The sequence below is a fragment of the Phyllobates terribilis genome, unplaced genomic scaffold, assembly GCF_046119375.1.
Source record: "Phyllobates terribilis strain yellow unplaced genomic scaffold, ASM4611937v1 Scaffold_13__5_contigs__length_258822181, whole genome shotgun sequence".
In the NCBI taxonomy this organism is placed as follows: domain Eukaryota; kingdom Metazoa; phylum Chordata; class Amphibia; order Anura; family Dendrobatidae; genus Phyllobates; species Phyllobates terribilis.
Window position 1 is genome coordinate 167,995,979 of NW_027362773.1, and position 22,681 is coordinate 168,018,659.

A 22,681-nucleotide genomic window follows, 5' to 3' on the forward strand; every position below is an offset into this window, starting at 1 on the left:
TATACAGTACAGAGCTAGAGGCGTGTCGTATACAGTACAGGGCTAGAGATGTGTCGTATACAGTACAGAGCGTGTCGTATACAGTACAGAGCTAGAGGCGTGTCGTATACAGTACAGAGCTAGAGGGTTGTCGTATACAGTACAGAGCTAGAGGCGTGTCGTATACAGTACAGAGCTAGAGACGTGTGGTATACAGTACAGAGCGTGTCGTATACAGTACAGGGCTAGAGACGTGTCGTATACAGTACAGAGCGTGTCGTATACAGTACAGAGCTAGAGACGTGTCGTATACAGTACAGAGCTAGAGACGTGTCGTATACAGTACAGAGCTAGAGACGTGTCGTATACAGTACAGAGCTAGAGGCGTGTCGTATACAGTACAGAGCTAGAGACGTGTCGTATACAGTACAGAGCTAGAGGCGTGTCGTATACAGTACAGAGCTAGAGACGTGTCGTATACAGTACAGAGCTAGAGGCGTGTCGTATACAGTACAGAGCTAGAGGCGTGTCGTATACAGTACAGAGCTAGAGGCGTGTCGTATACAGTACAGAGCTAGAGACGTGTCGTATACAGTACAGAGCTAGAGGCGTGTCGTATACAGTACAGAGCTAGAGGCGTGTCGTATACAGTACAGAGCTAGAGACGTGTCGTATACAGTACAGAGCTAGAGGCGTGTCGTATACAGTACAGAGCTAGAGGCGTGTCGTATACAGTACAGAGCTAGAGGCGTGTCGTATACAGTACAGAGCTAGAGACGTGTCGCATACAGTACAGAGCTAGAGGCGTGTCGCATACAGTACAGAGCTAGAGGCGTGTCGTATACAGTACAGAGCTAGAGACGTGTCGTATACAGTACAGAGCTAGAGACGTGTCGTATACAGTACAGAGCTAGAGGGGTGTCGTATACAGTACAGAGCTAGAGACGTGTCGTATACAGTACAGAGCTAGAGACGTGTCGTATACAGTACAGAGCTAGAGGGGTGTCGTATACAGTACAGAGCTAGAGACGTGTCGTATACAGTACAGAGCTAGAGACGTGTCGTATACAGTACAGAGCTAGAGACGTGTGGTATACAGTACAGAGCTAGAGACGTGTCGTATACAGTACAGAGCTAGAGACGTGTCGTATAGAGTACAGAGCTAGAGATGTGTCGTATACAGTACAGGGCTAGAGACGTGTCGTATACAGTACATGGCTAGAGACGTGTCGTATACAGTACAGAGCTAGAGGCGTGTCGTATACAGTACAGAGCTAGAGACGTGTCGTATACAGTACAGAGCTAGAGACGTGTCGTATACAGTACAGAGCTAGAGACGTGTGGTATACAGTACAGAGCTAGAGACGTGTCGTATACAGTACAGAGCTAGAGACGTGTGGTATACAGTACAGGGCTAGAGGCGTGTCGTATACAGTACAGAGCTAGAGATGTGTCGTATACAGTACAGAGCTAGAGGCGTGTCGTATACAGTACAGAGCTAGAGACGTGTCGTATAAAGTACAGAGCTAGAGACGTGTCGTATACAGTACAGAGCTAGAGATGTGTCGTATACAGTACAGAGCTAGAGATGTGTCGTATACAGTACAGAGCTAGAGACGTGTGGTATACAGTACAGAGCTAGAGATGTGTCGTATACAGTACAGAGCTAGAGACGTGTGGTATACAGTACAGGGCTAGAGATGTGTCGTATACAGTACAGAGCTAGAGACGTGTCGTATACAGTACAGAGCTAGAGACGTGTCGTATACAGTACAGAGCTAGAGACGTGTCGTATACAGTACAGAGCTAGAGACGTGTCGTATACAGTACAGAGCTAGAGACGTGTCGTATACAGTACAGAGCTAGAGACGTGTCGTATACAGTACAGAGCTAGAGACGTGTCGTATACAGTACAGAGCTAGAGACGTGTCGTATACAGTACAGAGCTAGAGACGTGTCGTATACAGTACAGAGCTAGAGGGGTGTCGTATACAGTACAGAGCTAGAGACGTGTGGTATACAGTACAGGGCTAGAGATGTGTCGTATACAGTACAGGGCTAGAGATGTGTCGTATACAGTACAGAGCTAGAGACGTGTGGTATACAGTACAGAGCTAGAGACGTGTGGTATACAGTACAGAGCTAGAGGCGTGTCGTATACAGTACAGAGCTAGAGGGGTGTCGTATACAGTACAGAGCTAGAGGCGTGTCGTATACAGTACAGAGCTAGAGACGTGTCGTATACAGTACAGAGCTAGAGACGTGTGGTATACAGTACAGAGATAGAGACGTGTCGTATACAGTACAGAGCGTGTCGTATACAGTACAGGGCTAGAGACGTGTCGTATACAGTACAGAGCTAGAGACGTGTCGTATACAGTACAGAGCTAGAGACGTGTCGTATACAGTACAGAGCGTGTCGTATACAGTACAGGGCTAGAGACGTGTCGTATACAGTACAGAGCTAGAGGCATGTCGTATACAGTACAGGGCTAGAGATGTGTCGTATACAGTACAGAGCGTGTCGTATACAGTACAGAGCTAGAGGCGTGTCGTATACAGTACAGAGCTAGAGACGTGTGGTATACAGTACAGAGCGTGTCGTATACAGTACAGAGCTAGAGGGTTGTCGTATACAGTACAGAGCTAGAGGCGTGTCGTATACAGTACAGAGCTAGAGACGTGTGGTATACAGTACAGAGCGTGTCGTATACAGTACAGGGCTAGAGACGTGTCGTATACAGTACAGAGCGTGTCGTATACAGTACAGGGCTAGAGACGTGTCGTATACAGTACAGAGCGTGTCGTATACAGTACAGGGCTAGAGACGTGTCGTATACAGTACAGAGCTAGAGACGTGTCGTATACAGTACAGGGCTAGAGACGTGTCGTATACAGTACAGAGCTAGAGACGTGTGGTATACAGTACAGAGCTAGAGGCGTGTCGTATACAGTACAGAGCTAGAGACGTGTCGTATACAGTACAGAGCTAGAGACGTGTCGTATACAGTACAGGGCTAGAGACGTGTCGTATACAGTACAGAGCTAGAGACGTGTCGTATACAGTACAGAGCTAGAGACGTGTCGTATACAGTACAGAGCTAGAGACGTGTCGTATACAGTACAGGGCTAGAGGCGTGTCGTATACAGTACAGAGCTAGAGGCGTGTCGTATACAGTACAGAGCTAGAGACGTGTCGTATACAGTACAGAGCTAGAGGCGTGTCGTATACAGTACAGAGCTAGAGACGTGTCGTATACAGTACAGAGCTAGAGGCGTTTGGTATACAGTACAGAGCTACAGGCGTGTCGTATACAGTACAGGGCTAGAGGCGTGTCGTATACAGTACAGAGCTAGAGGCGTGTCGTATACAGTACAGAGCTAGAGGCGTGTCGTATACAGTACAGAGCTAGAGACGTGTCGTATACAGTACAGAGCTAGAGACGTGTGGTATACAGTACAGAGCTAGAGGTGTGTCGTATACAGTACAGAGCTAGAGGCGTGTCGTATACAGTACAGAGCTAGAGACGTGTCGTGTACAGTACAGAGCTAGAGGCGTGTGGTATACAGTACAGAGCTAGAGACGTGTCGTATACAGTACAGAGCTGGAGGCGTGTCGTATACAGTACAGAGCTAGAGACGTGTCGTATACAGTACAGAGCTAGAGACGTGTCGTATACAGTACAGAGCTAGAGACGTGTCGTATACAGTACAGAGCTAGAGACGTGTCGTATACAGTACAGAGCTAGAGACGTGTCGTATACAGTACAGAGCTAGAGACGTGTCGTATACAGTACAGAGCTAGAGGCGTGTCGTATACAGTACAGGGCTAGAGACGTGTGGTATACAGTACAGAGCTAGAGACGTGTCGTATACAGTACAGAGCTACAGACGTGTCGTATACAGTACAGAGCTAGAGGCGTGTGGTATACAGTACAGAGCTAGAGACGTGTCGTATACAGTACAGAGCTAGAGACGTGTCGTATACAGTACAGAGCTAGAGACGTGTCGTATACAGTACAGAGCTAGAGACGTGTCGTATACAGTACAGAGCTGGAGGCGTGTCGTATACAGTACAGAGCTAGAGATGTGTCGTATACAGTACAGAGCTAGAGACGTGTCGTATACAGTACAGAGCTAGAGACGTGTGGTATACAGTACAGAGCTAGAGACGTGTCGTATACAGTACAGAGCTAGAGATGTGTCGTATACAGTACAGAGCTAGAGACGTGTCGTATACAGTACAGAGCTGGAGGCGTGTCGTATACAGTACAGAGCTAGAGGCGTGTCGTATACAGTACAGAGCTAGAGATGTGTCGTATACAGTACAGAGCTAGAGACGTGTCGTATACAGTACAGAGCTAGAGACGTGTGGTATACAGTACAGAGCTAGAGACGTGTCGTATACAGTACAGAGCTAGAGACGTGTGGTATACAGTACAGAGCTAGAGACATGTCGTATACAGTACAGAGCTAGAGACGTGTCGTATACAGTACAGAGCTAGAGGCGTGTGGTATACAGTACAGAGCTAGAGACGTGTCGTATACAGTACAGTGCTGGAGGCGTGTCGTATACAGTACAGAGCTAGAGATGTGTCGTATACAGTACAGAGCTAGAGGCGTGTGGTATACAGTACAGAGCTAGAGACGTGTCGTATACAGTACAGAGCTAGAGACGTGTCGTATACAGTACAGAGCTAGAGACGTGTCGTATACAGTACAGAGCTAGAGGCGTGTCGTATACAGTACAGGGCTAGAGACGTGTGGTATACAGTACAGAGCTAGAGACGTGTCGTATACAGTACAGAGCTACAGACGTGTCGCATACAGTACAGAGCTAGAGACGTGTCGTATACAGTACAGAGCTAGAGACGTGTGGTATACAGTACAGAGCTAGAGACGTGTCGTATACAGTACAGAGCTAGAGACGTGTCGTATACAGTACAGAGCTAGAGACGTGTCGTATACAGTACAGAGCTAGAGACGTGTCGTATACAGTACAGAGCTAGAGGGGTGTCGCATACAGTACAGAGCTAGAGGCGTGTCGTATACAGTACAGAGCTAGAGGCGTGTCGTATACAGTACAGAGCTAGAGACGTGTCGCATACAGTACAGAGCTAGAGGCGTGTCGTATACAGTACAGAGCTAGAGGCTTGTCGTATACAGTACAGAGCTAGAGACGTGTCGTATACAGTACAGAGCTAGAGGGGTGTCGTATACAGTACAGAGCTAGAGACGTGTCGTATACAGTACAGAGCTAGAGGCGTGTCGTATACAGTACAGAGCTAGAGACGTGTCGTATACAGTACAGAGCTAGAGGCGTGTCGTATACAGTACAGAGCTAGAGACGTGTCGTATACAGTACAGAGCTAGAGGCGTGTCGTATACAGTACAGAGCTAGAGACGTGTGGTATACAGTACAGGGCTAGAGATGTGTCGTATACAGTACAGGGCTAGAGACGTGTCGTATACAGTACAGAGCTAGAGACGTGTGGTATACAGTACAGAGCTAGAGACGTGTCGTATACAGTACAGAGCTAGAGGCGTGTCGTATACAGTACAGAGCTAGAGACGTGTCGTATACAGTACAGAGCTAGAGATGTGTCGTATACAGTACAGAGCTAGAGACGTGTCGTATACAGTACAGAGCTAGAGACGTGTGGTATACAGTACAGAGCTAGAGACGTGTGGTATACAGTACAGAGCTAGAGACGTGTCGTATACAGTACAGAGCTAGAGACGTGTCGTATACAGTACAGAGCTAGAGACGTGTCGTATACAGTACAGAGCTAGAGACGTGTGGTATACAGTACAGAGCTAGAGACGTGTCGTATACAGTACAGAGCTAGAGACGTGTCGTATACAGTACAGAGCTAGAGACGTGTCGTATACAGTACAGAGCTGGAGGCGTGTCGTATACAGTACAGAGATAGAGACGTGTCGTATACAGTACAGAGCTAGAGACGTGTCGTATACAGTACAGAGCTAGAGACGTGTGGTATACAGTACAGAGCTAGAGGCGTGTGGTATACAGTACAGAGCTAGAGACGTGTCGTATACAGTACAGAGCGTGTCGTATACAGTACAGAGCTAGAGACGTGTCGTATACAGTACAGAGCTAGAGACGTGTCGTATACAGTACAGAGCTAGAGACGTGTCGTATACAGTACAGAGCTCGAGACGTGTGGTATACAGTACAGGGCTAGAGACGTGTCGTATACAGTACAGAGCTAGAGACGTGTCGTATACAGTACAGGGCTAGAGACGTGTCGTATACAGTACAGGGCTAGAGACGTGTCGTATACAGTACAGAGCTAGAGACGTGTCGTATACAGTACAGAGCTAGAGACGTGTCGTATACAGTACAGAGCTAGAGGCGTGTCGTATACAGTACAGGGCTAGAGACGTGTCGTATACAGTACAGGGCTAGAGACGTGTCGTATACAGTACAGAGCTAGAGACGTGTCGTATACAGTACAGGGCTAGAGACGTGTCGTATACAGTACAGAGCTAGAGACGTGTCGTATACAGTACAGAGCTAGAGACGTGTCGTATACAGTACAGAGCTAGAGACGTGTCGTATACAGTACAGGGCTAGAGACGTGTCGTATACAGTACAGGGCTAGAGACGTGTCGTATACAGTACAGGGCTAGAGACGTGTCGTATACAGTACAGAGCTAGAGACGTGTCGTATACAGTACAGAGCTAGAGACGTGTCGTATACAGTACAGAGCTAGAGGCGTGTCGTATACAGTACAGAGCTAGAGGCGTGTCGTATACAGTACAGAGCTAGAGGGGTGTCGTATACAGTACAGAGCTAGAGGGGTGTCGTATACAGTACAGAGCTAGAGACGTGTCGTATACAGTACAGAGCTAGAGGCGTGTCGTATACAGTACAGGGCTAGAGACGTGTGGTATACAGTACAGAGCTAGAGACGTGTGGTATACAGTACAGAGCTAGAGACGTGTCGTATACAGTACAGAGCTACAGACGTGTGGTATACAGTACAGAGCTAGAGACGTGTCGTATACAGTACAGAGCTAGAGGCGTGTCGTATACAGTACAGAGCTAGAGACGTGTCGTATACAGTACAGAGCTAGAGACGTGTGGTATACAGTACAGAGCTAGAGGCGTGTCGTATACAGTACAGAGCTAGAGACGTGTCGTATACAGTACAGAGCTAGAGACGTGTCGTATACAGTACAGAGCTAGAGGCGTGTCGTATACAGTACAGAGCTAGAGACGTGTGGTATACAGTACAGAGCTAGAGACGTGTCGTATACAGTACAGAGCTAGAGACGTGTCGTATACAGTACAGAGCTAGAGACGTGTCGTATACAGTACAGAGCTAGAGGCGTGTCGTATACAGTACAGAGCTAGAGACGTGTGGTATACAGTACAGAGCTAGAGACGTGTCGTATACAGTACAGAGCTAGAGACGTGTCGTATACAGTACAGAGCTAGAGACGTGTCGTATACAGTACAGAGCTAGAGACGTGTGGTATACAGTACAGAGCTAGAGACGTGTCGTATACAGTACAGAGCTAGAGACGTGTCGTATACAGTACAGAGCTAGAGACGTGTCGTATACAGTACAGAGCTAGAGGCGTGTCGTATACAGTACAGAGCTAGAGGCGTGTGGTATACAGTACAGAGCTAGAGACGTGTGGTATACAGTACAGAGCTAGAGACGTGTCGTATACAGTACAGAGCTAGAGACGTGTGGTATACAGTACAGAGCTAGAGACGTGTCGTATACAGTACAGAGCTAGAGACGTGTCGTATACAGTACAGAGCTAGAGACGTGTCGTATACAGTACAGAGCTAGAGACGTGTCGTATACAGTACAGAGCTAGAGACGTGTGGTATACAGTACAGAGCTAGAGACGTGTCGTATACAGTACAGAGCTAGAGACGTGTCGTATACAGTACAGAGCTAGAGACGTGTCGTATACAGTACAGAGCTAGAGGGGTGTCGTATACAGTACAGAGCTAGAGGCGTGTGGTATACAGTACAGAGCTAGAGGGGTGTCGTATACAGTACAGAGCTAGAGACGTGTGGTATACAGTACAGAGCTAGAGACGTGTCGTATACAGTACAGAGCTAGAGGGGTGTCGTATACAGTACAGAGCTAGAGGGGTGTCGTATACAGTACAGAGCTAGAGGGGTGTCGTATACAGTACAGAGCTAGAGACGTGTCGTATACAGTACAGAGCTAGAGACGTGTCGTATACAGTACAGAGCTAGAGACGTGTCGTATACAGTACAGAGCTAGAGGCGTGTGGTATACAGTACAGAGCTAGAGACGTGTCGTATACAGTACAGAGCTAGAGGGGTGTCGTATACAGTACAGAGCTAGAGGCGTGTCGTATACAGTACAGAGCTAGAGACGTGTCGTATACAGTACAGGGCTAGAGATGTGTCGTATACAGTACAGGGCTAGAGATGTGTCGTATACAGTACAGAGCTAGAGACGTGTCGTATACAGTACAGAGCTAGAGACGTGTCGTATACAGTACAGAGCTAGAGGGGTGTCGTATACAGTACAGAGCTAGAGGGGTGTCGTATACAGTACAGAGCTAGAGACGTGTGGTATACAGTACAGAGCTAGAGACGTGTGGTATACAGTACAGAGCTAGAGGGGTGTCGTATACAGTACAGAGCTAGAGGGGTGTCGTATACAGTACAGAGCTAGAGATGTGTCGTATACAGTACAGAGCTAGAGGCGTGTCGTATACAGTACAGGGCTAGAGATGTGTCGTATACAGTACAGGGCTAGAGATGTGTCGTATACAGTACAGAGCTAGAGACGTGTCGTATACAGTACAGAGCTAGAGACGTGTGGTATACAGTACAGAGCTAGAGGGGTGTCGTATACAGTACAGAGCTAGAGGGGTGTCGTATACAGTACAGAGCTAGAGATGTGTCGTATACAGTACAGAGCTAGAGGCGTGTCGTATACAGTACAGGGCTAGAGATGTGTCGTATACAGTACAGGGCTAGAGACGTGTCGTATACAGTACAGAGCTAGAGGGGTGTCGTATACAGTACAGAGCTAGAGACGTGTCGTATACAGTACAGGGCTAGAGATGTGTCGTATACAGTACAGGGCTAGAGATGTGTCGTATACAGTACAGAGCTAGAGACGTGTCGTATACAGTACAGAGCTAGAGACGTGTCGTATACAGTACAGAGCTAGAGACGTGTCGTATACAGTACAGAGCTAGAGACGTGTCGTATACAGTACAGAGCTAGAGACGTGTCGTATACAGTACAGGGCTAGAGATGTGTCGTATACAGTACAGGGCTAGAGACGTGTCGTATACAGTACAGAGCTAGAGACGTGTGGTATACAGTACAGAGCTAGAGACGTGTCGTATACAGTACAGGGCTAGAGGCGTGTGGTATACAGTACAGAGCTAGAGAAGTGTCGTATACAGTACAGAGCTAGAGACGTGTCGTATACAGTACAGGGCTAGAGACGTGTCGTATACAGTACAGGGCTAGAGACGTGTCGTATACAGTACAGAGCTAGAGACGTGTGGTATACAGTACAGAGCTAGAGACGTGTCGTATACAGTACAGGGCTAGAGACGTGTGGTATACAGTACAGAGCTAGAGACGTGTCGTATACAGTACAGAGCTAGAGACGTGTGGTATACAGTACAGAGCTAGAGACGTGTCGTATACAGTACAGAGCTAGAGACGTGTGGTATACAGTACAGAGCTAGAGACGTGTCGTATACAGTACAGAGCTAGAGACGTGTGGTATACAGTACAGAGCTAGAGATGTGTCGTATACAGTACAGAGCTACAGACGTGTCGTATACAGTACAGAGCTAGAGGCGTGTCGTATACAGTACAGAGCTAGAGACGTGTCGTATACAGTACAGAGCTGGAGACGTGTCGTATACAGTACAGAGCTGGAGACGTGTGGTATACAGTACAGAGCTAGAGACGTGTCGTATACAGTACAGGGCTAGAGGCGTGTGGTATACAGTACAGAGCTAGAGACGTGTCGTATACAGTACAGAGCTACAGACGTGTCGTATACAGTACAGAGCTAGAGGCGTGTGGTATACAGTACAGAGCTAGAGACGTGTCGTATACAGTACAGGGCTAGAGACGTGTGGTATACAGTACAGAGCTAGAGACGTGTCGTATACAGTACAGAGCTAGAGGCGTGTCGTATACAGTACAGAGCTAGAGACGTGTCGTATACAGTACAGAGCTAGAGACGTGTCGTATACAGTACAGAGCTAGAGACGTGTCGTATACAGTACAGAGCTAGAGGCGTGTGGTATACAGTACAGAGCTAGAGACGTGTGGTATACAGTACAGAGCTAGAGAGGTGTCGTATACAGTACAGAGCTAGAGACGTGTGGTATACAGTACAGAGCTAGAGACGTGTGGTATACAGTACAGAGCTAGAGACGTGTCGTATACAGTACAGAGCTAGAGACGTGTGGTATACAGTACAGAGCTAGAGACGTGTGGTATACAGTACAGAGCTAGAGACGTGTCGTATACAGTACAGAGCTAGAGACGTGTCGTATACAGTACAGAGCTAGAGACGTGTCGTATACAGTACAGAGCTAGAGGCGTGTCGTATACAGTACAGAGCTAGAGGCGTGTCGTATACAGTACAGAGCTAGAGGCGTGTCGTATACAGTACAGAGCTAGAGACGTGTCGTATACAGTACAGAGCTAGAGGCGTGTCGTATACAGTACAGAGCTAGAGGCGTGTGGTATACAGTACAGAGCTAGAGACGTGTGGTATACAGTACAGAGCTAGAGACGTGTCGTATACAGTACAGAGCTAGAGACGTGTCGTATACAGTACAGAGCTAGAGGCGTGTCGTATACAGTACAGAGCTGGAGACGTGTGGTATACAGTACAGAGCTAGAGACGTGTCGTATACAGTACAGGGCTAGAGGCGTGTGGTATACAGTACAGAGCTAGAGACGTGTGGTATACAGTACAGAGCTAGAGGCGTGTGGTATACAGTACAGAGCTAGAGACGTGTCGTATACAGTACAGGGCTAGAGGCGTGTGGTATACAGTACAGAGCTAGAGACGTGTGGTATACAGTACAGAGCTAGAGGCGTGTCGTATACAGTACAGAGCTAGAGACGTGTCGTATACAGTACAGAGCTGGAGGCGTGTCGTATACAGTACAGAGCTAGAGACGTGTGGTATACAGTACAGAGCTAGAGGCGTGTCGTATACAGTACAGAGCTAGAGACGTGTCGTATACAGTACAGAGCTAGAGACGTGTGGTATACAGTACAGAGCTAGAGACGTGTCGTATACAGTACAGAGCTAGAGACGTGTGGTATACAGTACAGAGCTAGAGGCGTGTGGTATACAGTACAGAGCTAGAGACGTGTGGTATACAGTACAGAGCTAGAGGCGTGTCGTATACAGTACAGAGCTAGAGACGTGTCGTATACAGTACAGAGCTGGAGGCGTGTCGTATACAGTACAGAGCTAGAGACGTGTGGTATACAGTACAGAGCTAGAGACGTGTCGTATACAGTACAGAGCTAGAGGCGTGTCGTATACAGTACAGAGCTAGAGACGTGTCGTATACAGTACAGAGCTGGAGACGTGTCGTATACAGTACAGAGCTGGAGACGTGTGGTATACAGTACAGAGCTAGAGACGTGTCGTATACAGTACAGGGCTAGAGGCGTGTGGTATACAGTACAGAGCTAGAGGCGTGTCGTATACAGTACAGGGCTAGAGGCGTGTGGTATACAGTACAGAGCTAGAGACGTGTCGTATACAGTACAGAGCTAGAGACGTGTGGTATACAGTACAGAGCTAGAGACGTGTGGTATACAGTACAGAGCTAGAGACGTGTCGTATACAGTACAGAGCTAGAGACGTGTGGTATACAGTACAGGGCTAGAGGCGTGTGGTATACAGTACAGAGCTAGAGACGTGTGGTATACAGTACAGAGCTAGAGGCGTGTGGTATACAGTACAGAGCTAGAGACGTGTCGTATACAGTACAGAGCTAGAGACGTGTGGTATACAGTACAGGGCTAGAGGCGTGTGGTATACAGTACAGAGCTAGAGGCGTGTGGTATACAGTACATAGCTAGAGGCGTGTCGTATACAGTACAGGGCTAGAGGCGTGTGGTATACAGTACAGAGCTAGAGACGTGTCGTATACAGTACAGAGCTAGAGACGTGTGGTATACAGTACAGAGCTAGAGACGTGTCGTATACAGTACAGAGCTAGAGACGTGTGGTATACAGTACAGAGCTAGAGACGTGTCGTATACAGTACAGAGCTAGAGGCGTGTCGTATACAGTACAGAGCTAGAGACGTGTGGTATACAGTACAGAGCTAGAGACGTGTCGTATACAGTACAGAGCTAGAGACGTGTCGTATACAGTACAGAGCTAGAGACGTGTCGTATACAGTACAGGGCTAGAGACGTGTCGTATACAGTACAGAGCTAGAGGCGTGTCGTATACAGTACAGAGCTAGAGACGTGTGGTATACAGTACAGAGCTAGAGACGTGTCGTATACAGTACAGAGCTAGAGACGTGTCGTATACAGTACAGAGCTAGAGACGTGTCGTATACAGTACAGAGCTAGAGACGTGTGGTATACAGTACAGAGCTAGAGACGTGTCGTATACAGTACAGAGCTAGAGATGTGTCGTATACAGTACAGAGCTAGAGACGTGTCGTATACAGTACAGAGCTAGAGACGTGTCGTATACAGTACAGAGCTAGAGGCGTGTGGTATACAGTACAGAGCTAGAGACGTGTGGTATACAGTACAGAGCTAGAGACGTGTCGTATACAGTACAGAGCTAGAGACGTGTGGTATACAGTACAGAGCTAGAGACGTGTCGTATACAGTACAGAGCTAGAGACGTGTCGTATACAGTACAGAGCTAGAGACGTGTCGTATACAGTACAGAGCTAGAGACGTGTCGTATACAGTACAGAGCTAGAGATGTGTCGTATACAGTACAGAGCTAGAGACGTGTCGTATACAGTACAGAGCTAGAGACGTGTCGTATACAGTACAGAGCTAGAGACGTGTCGTATACAGTACAGAGCTAGAGATGTGTCGTATACAGTACAGAGCTAGAGGGGTGTCGTATACAGTACAGAGCTAGAGGCGTGTGGTATACAGTACAGAGCTAGAGACGTGTCGTATACAGTACAGAGCTAGAGACGTGTCGTATACAGTACAGAGCTAGAGACGTGTCGTATACAGTACAGAGCTAGAGATGTGTCGTATACAGTACAGAGCTAGAGGCGTGTGGTATACAGTACAGAGCTAGAGGGGTGTCGTATACAGTACAGAGCTAGAGGGGTGTCGTATACAGTACAGAGCTAGAGACGTGTCGTATACAGTACAGAGCTAGAGACGTGTCGTATACAGTACAGAGCTAGAGACGTGTCGTATACAGTACAGAGCTAGAGGCGTGTCGTATACAGTACAGAGCTAGAGGGGTGTCGTATACAGTACAGAGCTAGAGGGGTGTCGTATACAGTACAGAGCTAGAGGCGTGTCGTATACAGTACAGAGCTAGAGGCGTGTCGTATACAGTACAGAGCTAGAGGGGTGTCGTATACAGTACATAGCTAGAGACGTGTCGTATACAGTACAGAGCTAGAGGGGTGTCGTATACAGTACAGAGCTAGAGGCGTGTCGTATACAGTACAGAGCTAGAGACGTGTCGTATACAGTACAGGGCTAGAGATGTGTCGTATACAGTACAGGGCTAGAGATGTGTCGTATACAGTACAGAGCTAGAGACGTGTCGTATACAGTACAGAGCTAGAGACGTGTCGTATACAGTACAGAGCTAGAGGGGTGTCGTATACAGTACAGAGCTAGAGGGGTGTCGTATACAGTACAGAGCTAGAGACGTGTGGTATACAGTACAGAGCTAGAGGGGTGTCGTGTACAGTACAGAGCTAGAGGGGTGTCGTATACAGTACAGAGCTAGAGACGTGTCGTATACAGTACAGAGCTAGAGACGTGTCGTATACAGTACAGAGCTAGAGACGTGTCGTATACAGTACAGAGCTAGAGACGTGTGGTATACAGTACAGAGCTAGAGGGGTGTCGTATACAGTACAGAGCTAGAGGGGTGTCGTATACAGTACAGAGCTAGAGATGTGTCGTATACAGTACAGAGCTAGAGGCGTGTCGTATACAGTACAGGGCTAGAGATGTGTCGTATACAGTACAGGGCTAGAGATGTGTCGTATACAGTACAGAGCTAGAGACGTGTCGTATACAGTACAGAGCTAGAGACGTGTGGTATACAGTACAGAGCTAGAGGGGTGTCGTATACAGTACAGAGCTAGAGGGGTGTCGTATACAGTACAGAGCTAGAGATGTGTCGTATACAGTACAGAGCTAGAGGCGTGTCGTATACAGTACAGGGCTAGAGATGTGTCGTATACAGTACAGGGCTAGAGACGTGTCGTATACAGTACAGAGCTAGAGGGGTGTCGTATACAGTACAGAGCTAGAGACGTGTCGTATACAGTACAGGGCTAGAGATGTGTCGTATACAGTACAGGGCTAGAGATGTGTCGTATACAGTACAGAGCTAGAGACGTGTCGTATACAGTACAGAGCTAGAGACGTGTCGTATACAGTACAGAGCTAGAGACGTGTCGTATACAGTACAGAGCTAGAGACGTGTCGTATACAGTACAGAGCTAGAGACGTGTCGTATACAGTACAGGGCTAGAGATGTGTCGTATACAGTACAGGGCTAGAGATGTGTCGTATACAGTACAGGGCTAGAGGCGTGTGGTATACAGTACAGAGCTAGAGACGTGTCGTATACAGTACAGGGCTAGAGGCGTGTCGTATACAGTACAGAGCTAGAGGCGTGTCGTATACAGTACAGAGCTAGAGACGTGTCGTATACAGTACAGGGCTAGAGGCGTGTGGTATACAGTACAGAGCTAGAGAAGTGTCGTATACAGTACAGAGCTAGAGACGTGTCGTATACAGTACAGGGCTAGAGACGTGTCGTATACAGTACAGGGCTAGAGACGTGTCGTATACAGTACAGAGCTAGAGACGTGTGGTATACAGTACAGAGCTAGAGACGTGTCGTATACAGTACAGGGCTAGAGACGTGTGGTATACAGTACAGAGCTAGAGACGTGTCGTATACAGTACAGAGCTAGAGACGTGTGGTATACAGTACAGAGCTAGAGACGTGTCGTATACAGTACAGAGCTGGAGACGTGTGGTATACAGTACAGAGCTAGAGACGTGTCGTATACAGTACAGAGGTAGAGACGTGTGGTATACAGTACAGAGCTAGAGACGTGTCGTATACAGTACAGAGCTAGAGACGTGTGGTATACAGTACAGAGCTAGAGACGTGTCGTATACAGTACAGAGGTAGAGACGTGTGGTATACAGTACAGAGCTAGAGACGTGTCGTATACAGTACAGAGGTAGAGACGTGTGGTATACAGTACAGAGCTAGAGACGTGTCGTATACAGTACAGAGCTAGAGACGTGTGGTATACAGTACAGAGCTAGAGACGTGTCGTATACAGTACAGAGCTAGAGGCGTGTCGTATACAGTACAGAGCTAGAGACGTGTCGTATACAGTACAGAGCTAGAGGCGTGTCGTATACAGTACAGAGCTAGAGACGTGTCGTATACAGTACAGAGCTAGAGACGTGTCGTATACAGTACAGAGCTAGAGACGTGTCGTATACAGTACAGAGCTAGAGACGTGTCATATACAGTACAGAGCTAGAGACGTGTCGTATACAGTACAGAGCTAGAGGCGTGTCGTATACAGTACAGAGCTAGAGACGTGTGGTATACAGTACAGAGCTAGAGACGTGTCGTATACAGTACAGAGCTAGAGGCGTGTCGTATACAGTACAGAGCTAGAGACGTGTCGTATACAGTACAGAGCTGGAGACGTGTCGTATACAGTACAGAGCTGGAGACGTGTGGTATACAGTACAGAGCTAGAGACGTGTCGTATACAGTACAGGGCTAGAGGCGTGTGGTATACAGTACAGAGCTAGAGACGTGTCGTATACAGTACAGAGCTACAGACGTGTCGTATACAGTACAGAGCTAGAGGCGTGTGGTATACAGTACAGAGCTAGAGACGTGTCGTATACAGTACAGAGCTAGAGGCGTGTCGTATACAGTACAGAGCTAGAGACGTGTGGTATACAGTACAGAGCTAGAGACGTGTCGTATACAGTACAGGGCTAGAGGCGTGTGGTATACAGTACAGAGCTAGAGACGTGTGGTATACAGTACAGAGCTAGAGACGTGTCGTATACAGTACAGAGCTAGAGACGTGTCGTATACAGTACATAGCTAGAGGCGTGTCGTATACAGTACAGAGCTGGAGACGTGTGGTATACAGTACAGAGCTAGAGACGTGTCGTATACAGTACAGGGCTAGAGGCGTGTGGTATACAGTACAGAGCTAGAGACGTGTGGTATACAGTACAGAGCTAGAGACGTGTCGTATACAGTACAGAGCTAGAGACGTGTCGTATACAGTACATAGCTAGAGGCGTGTCGTATACAGTACATAGCTAGAGGCGTGTCGTATACAGTACAGAGCTGGAGACGTGTGGTATACAGTACAGGGCTAGAGGCGTGTCGTATACAGTACATAGCTAGAGGCGTGTCGTATACAGTACAGAGCTAGAGACGTGTCGTATACAGTACATAGCTAGAGGCGTGTCGTATACAGTACATAGCTAGAGGCGTGTCGTATACAGTACAGAGCTAGAGACGTGTCGTATACAGTACAGGGCTAGAGGCGTGTGGTATACAGTACAGAGCTAGAGGCGTGTGGTATACAGTACAGAGCTAGAGGCGTGTCGTATACAGTACAGAGCTAGAGACGTGTGGTATACAGTACAGAGCTAGAGGCGTGTGGTATACAGTACAGAGCTAGAGACGTGTCGTATACAGTACAGGGCTAGAGGCGTGTGGTATACAGTACAGAGCTAGAGACGTGTGGTATACAGTACAGAGCTAGAGACGTGTGGTATACAGTACAGAGCTAGAGACGTGTCGTATACAGTACAGAGCTAGAGACGTGTCGTATACAGTACAGAGCTAGAGACGTGTCGTATACAGTACAGGGCTAGAGGCGTGTGGTATACAGTACAGAGCTAGAGACGTGTGGTATACAGTACAGAGCTAGAGGCGTGTCGTATACAGTACAGAGCTAGAGACGTGTCGTATACAGTACAGAGCTGGAGGCGTGTGGTATACAGTACAGAGCTAGAGACGTGTCGTATACAGTACAGAGCTAGAGACGTGTCGTATACAGTACAGAGCTAGAGGCGTGTCGTATACAGTACAGAGCTAGAGACGTGTGGTATACAGTACAGAGCTAGAGACGTGTCGTATACAGTACAGAGCTAGAGACGTGTGGTATACAGTACAGAGCTAGAGACGTGTGGTATACAGTACAGAGCTAGAGACGTGTCGTATACAGTACAGAGCTAGAGGCGTGTCGTATACAGTACAGAGCTAGAGACGTGTGGTATACAGTACAGAGCTAGAGACGTGTGGTATACAGTACAGAGCTAGAGACGTGTCGTATACAGTACAGAGCTAGAGACGTGTGGTATACAGTACAGAGCTAGAGGCGTGTCGTATACAGTACAGAGCTAGAGACGTGTGGTATACAGTACAGAGCTAGAGGCGTGTCGTATACAGTACAGAGCTAGAGACGTGTCGTATACAGTACAGAGCTGGAGGCGTGTGGTATACAGTACAGAGCTAGAGACGTGTCGTATACAGTACAGAGCTAGAGACGTGTGGTATACAGTACAGAGCTAGAGGCGTGTCGTATACAGTACAGAGCTAGAGACGTGTGGTATACAGTACAGAGCTAGAGGCGTGTCGTATACAGTACAGAGCTAGAGACGTGTCGTATACAGTACAGAGCTGGAGGCGTGTGGTATACAGTACAGAGCTAGAGACGTGTCGTATACAGTACAGAGCTAGAGACGTGTCGTATACAGTACAGAGCTAGAGGCGTGTCGTATACAGTACAGAGCTAGAGACGTGTGGTATACAGTACAGAGCTAGAGACGTGTCGTATACAGTACAGAGCTAGAGACGTGTGGTATACAGTACAGAGCTAGAGACGTGTGGTATACAGTACAGAGCTAGAGACGTGTCGTATACAGTACAGAGCTAGAGACGTGTCGTATACAGTACAGAGCTAGAGGCGTGTGGTATACAGTACAGAGCTAGAGACGTGTGGTATACAGTACAGAGCTAGAGGCGTGTCGTATACAGTACAGAGCTAGAGACGTGTCGTATACAGTACAGAGCTGGAGGCGTGTCGTATACAGTACAGAGCTAGAGACGTGTGGTATACAGTACAGAGCTAGAGACGTGTCGTATACAGTACAGAGCTAGAGGCGTGTCGTATACAGTACAGAGCTAGAGACGTGTCGTATACAGTACAGAGCTGGAGACGTGTCGTATACAGTACAGAGCTGGAGACGTGTCGTATACAGTACAGAGCTAGAGACGTGTCGTATACAGTACAGAGCTAGAGACGTGTCGTATACAGTACAGGGCTAGAGGCGTGTGGTATACAGTACAGAGCTAGAGACGTGTCGTATACAGTACAGAGCTACAGACGTGTCGTATACAGTACAGAGCTAGAGGCGTGTGGTATACAGTACAGAGCTAGAGACGTGTCGTATACAGTACAGGGCTAGAGGCGTGTGGTATACAGTACAGAGCTGGAGACGTGTGGTATACAGTACAGAGCTAGAGACGTGTCGTATACAGTACAGAGCTAGAGACGTGTGGTATACAGTACAGAGCTAGAGACGTGTCGTATACAGTACAGAGCTAGAGACGTGTGGTATACAGTACAGAGCTAGAGGCGTGTCGTATACAGTACAGAGCTAGAGACGTGTCGTATACAGTACAGAGCTAGAGACGTGTGGTATACAGTACAGAGCTAGAGGCGTGTCGTATACAGTACAGGGCTAGAGGCGTGTGGTATACAGTACAGAGCTAGAGACGTGTGGTATACAGTACAGAGCTAGAGACGTGTCGTATACAGTACAGAGCTAGAGACGTGTGGTATACAGTACAGAGCTAGAGACGTGTGGTATACAGTACAGAGCTAGAGACGTGTCGTATACAGTACAGAGCTAGAGGCGTGTCGTATACAGTACAGGGCTAGAGGCGTGTGGTATACAGTACAGAGCTAGAGACGTGTCGTATACAGTACAGGGCTAGAGGCGTGTGGTATACAGTACAGAGCTAGAGGCGTGTCGTATACAGTACAGAGCTAGAGACGTGTCGTATACAGTACAGGGCTAGAGATGTGTGGTATACAGTACAGGGCTAGAGACGTGTCGTATACAGTACAGGGCTAGAGATGTGTGGTATACAGTACAGGGCTAGAGACGTGTCGTATACAGTACAGAGCTAGAGGCGTGTCGTATACAGTACAGAGCTAGAGACGTGTCGTATACAGTACAGGGCTAGAGATGTGTGGTATACAGTACAGGGCTAGAGACGTGTCGTATACAGTACAGAGCTAGAGGCGTGTCGTATACAGTACAGAGCTAGAGACGTGTCGTATACAGTACAGGGCTAGAGATGTGTGGTATACAGTACAGAGCTAGAGACGTGTCGTATACAGTACAGGGCTAGAGATGTGTGGTATACAGTACAGGGCTAGAGACGTGTCGTATACAGTACAGAGCTACAGACGTGTGGTATACAGTACAGAGCTAGAGGCGTGTCGTATACAGTACAGGGCTAGAGATGTGTGGTATACAGTACAGGGCTAGAGATGTGTCGTATACAGTACAGAGCTAGAGACGTGTCGTATACAGTACAGAGCTAGAGACGTGTCGTATACAGTACAGAGGTAGAGGCGTGTGGTATACAGTACAGGGCTAGAGATGTGTGGTATACAGTACAGGGCTAGAGATGTGTCGTATACAGTACAGAGCTAGAGACGTGTGGTATACAGTACAGGGCTAGAGATGTGTGGTATACAGTACAGGGCTAGAGATGTGTCGTATACAGTACAGAGCTAGAGACGTGTCGTATACAGTACAGAGCTAGAGGCGTGTCGTATACAGTACAGAGCTAGAGGGGTGTCGTATACAGTACAGAGCTAGAGGGGTGTCGTATACAGTACAGAGCTAGAGGGGTGTCGTATACAGTACAGAGCTAGAGACGTGTGGTATACAGTACAGGGCTAGAGATGTGTCGTATACAGTACAGGGCTAGAGATGTGTCGTATACAGTACAGAGCTAGAGACGTGTCGTATACAGTACAGAGCTAGAGACGTGTCGTATACAGTACAGAGCTAGAGACGTGTCGTATACAGTACAGAGCTAGAGGCGTGTCGTATACAGTACAGAGCTAGAGACGTGTCGTATACAGTACAGAGCTAGAGATGTGTCGTATACAGTACAGAGCTAGAGGCGTGTCGTATACAGTACAGGGCTAGAGACGTGTCGTATACAGTACAGAGCTAGAGACGTGTCGTATACAGTACAGAGCTAGAGGGGTGTCGTATACAGTACAGAGCTAGAGACGTGTCGTATACAGTACAGAGCTAGAGATGTGTCGTATACAGTACAGAGCTAGAGATGTGTCGTATACAGTACAGAGCTAGAGGCGTGTCGTATACAGTACAGAGCTAGAGACGTGTCGTATACAGTACAGAGCTAGAGACGTGTCGTATACAGTACAGAGCTAGAGACGTGTCGTATACAGTACAGAGCTAGAGACGTGTCGTATACAGTACAGAGCTAGAGATGTGTCGTATACAGTACAGAGCTAGAGGCGTGTCGTATACAGTACAGAGCTAGAGACGTGTCGTATACAGTACAGAGCTAGAGACGTGTCGTATACAGTACAGAGCTAGAGGGGTGTCGTATACAGTACAGAGCTAGAGACGTGTCGTATACAGTACAGAGCTAGAGATGTGTCGTATACAGTACAGAGCTAGAGGCGTGTCGTATACAGTACAGAGCTAGAGGCGTGTGGTATACAGTACATAGCTAGAGGCGTGTCGTATACAGTACAGAGCTAGAGACGTGTCGTATACAGTACAGAGCTAGAGACGTGTGGTATACAGTACAGAGCTAGAGACGTGTCGTATACAGTACAGAGCTAGAGACGTGTCGTATACAGTACAGAGCTAGAGACGTGTGGTATACAGTACAGAGCTAGAGACGTGTCGTATACAGTACAGAGCTAGAGACGTGTGGTATACAGTACAGAGCTAGAGACGTGTGGTATACAGTACAGAGCTAGAGACGTGTCGTATACAGTACAGGGCTAGAGACGTGTCGTATACAGTACAGAGCTAGAGGGGTGTCGTATACAGTACAGAGCTAGAGGCGTGTCGTATACAGTACAGAGCTAGAGACGTGTGGTATACAGTACAGAGCTAGAGGCGTGTGGTATACAGTACAGAGCTAGAGACGTGTCGTATACAGTACAGAGCTAGAGATGTGTCGTATACAGTACAGAGCTAGAGACGTGTCGTATACAGTACAGAGCTAGAGACGTGTGGTATACAGTACAGAGCTAGAGACGTGTCGTATACAGTACAGAGCTAGAGACGTGTCGTATACAGTACAGAGCTAGAGACGTGTGGTATACAGTACAGAGCTAGAGACGTGTCGTATACAGTACAGGGCTAGAGACGTGTCGTATACAGTACAGAGCTAGAGACGTGTCGTATACAGTACAGAGCTAGAGACGTGTGGTATACAGTACAGAGCTAGAGACGTGTCGTATACAGTACAGAGCTAGAGGCGTGTCGTATACAGTACAGAGCTAGAGGCGTGTGGTATACAGTACAGAGCTAGAGGCGTGTCGTATACAGTACAGAGCTAGAGGCGTGTGGTATACAGTACAGAGCTAGAGGGGTGTCGTATACAGTACAGAGCTAGAGGCGTGTCGTATACAGTACAGAGCTAGAGGCGTGTCGTATACAGTACAGAGCTAGAGGGGTGTCGTATACAGTACATAGCTAGAGACGTGTCGTATACAGTACAGAGCTAGAGGGGTGTCGTATACAGTACAGAGCTAGAGGCGTGTCGTGTACAGTACAGAGCTAGAGACGTGTCGTATACAGTACAGGGCTAGAGATGTGTCGTATACAGTACAGGGCTAGAGATGTGTCGTATACAGTACAGAGCTAGAGACGTGTCGTATACAGTACAGAGCTAGAGACGTGTCGTATACAGTACAGAGCTAGAGACGTGTCGTATACAGTACAGAGCTAGAGGGGTGTCGTATACAGTACAGAGCTAGAGACGTGTGGTATACAGTACAGAGCTAGAGGGGTGTCGTATACAGTACAGAGCTAGAGGGGTGTCGTATACAGTACAGAGCTAGAGACGTGTCGTATACAGTACAGAGCTAGAGACGTGTGGTATACAGTACAGAGCTAGAGGGGTGTCGTATACAGTACAGAGCTAGAGGGGTGTCGTATACAGTACAGAGCTAGAGATGTGTCGTATACAGTACAGAGCTAGAGGCGTGTCGTATACAGTACAGGGCTAGAGATGTGTCGTATACAGTACAGGGCTAGAGATGTGTCGTATACAGTACAGAGCTAGAGACGTGTCGTATACAGTACAGAGCTAGAGACGTGTGGTATACAGTACAGAGCTAGAGGG

At 47.7% G+C, this 22,681-nt stretch overlaps 1 protein-coding gene across 2 annotated transcripts in view; it reads right to left on the reverse strand.

The window, feature by feature from the left end:
• The window catches only part of LOC141174222 (uncharacterized), a 144,366-nt gene that overhangs the window by 31,372 nt on the left and 90,313 nt on the right, over positions 1-22,681 (reverse strand). The window lies entirely within an intron of this gene.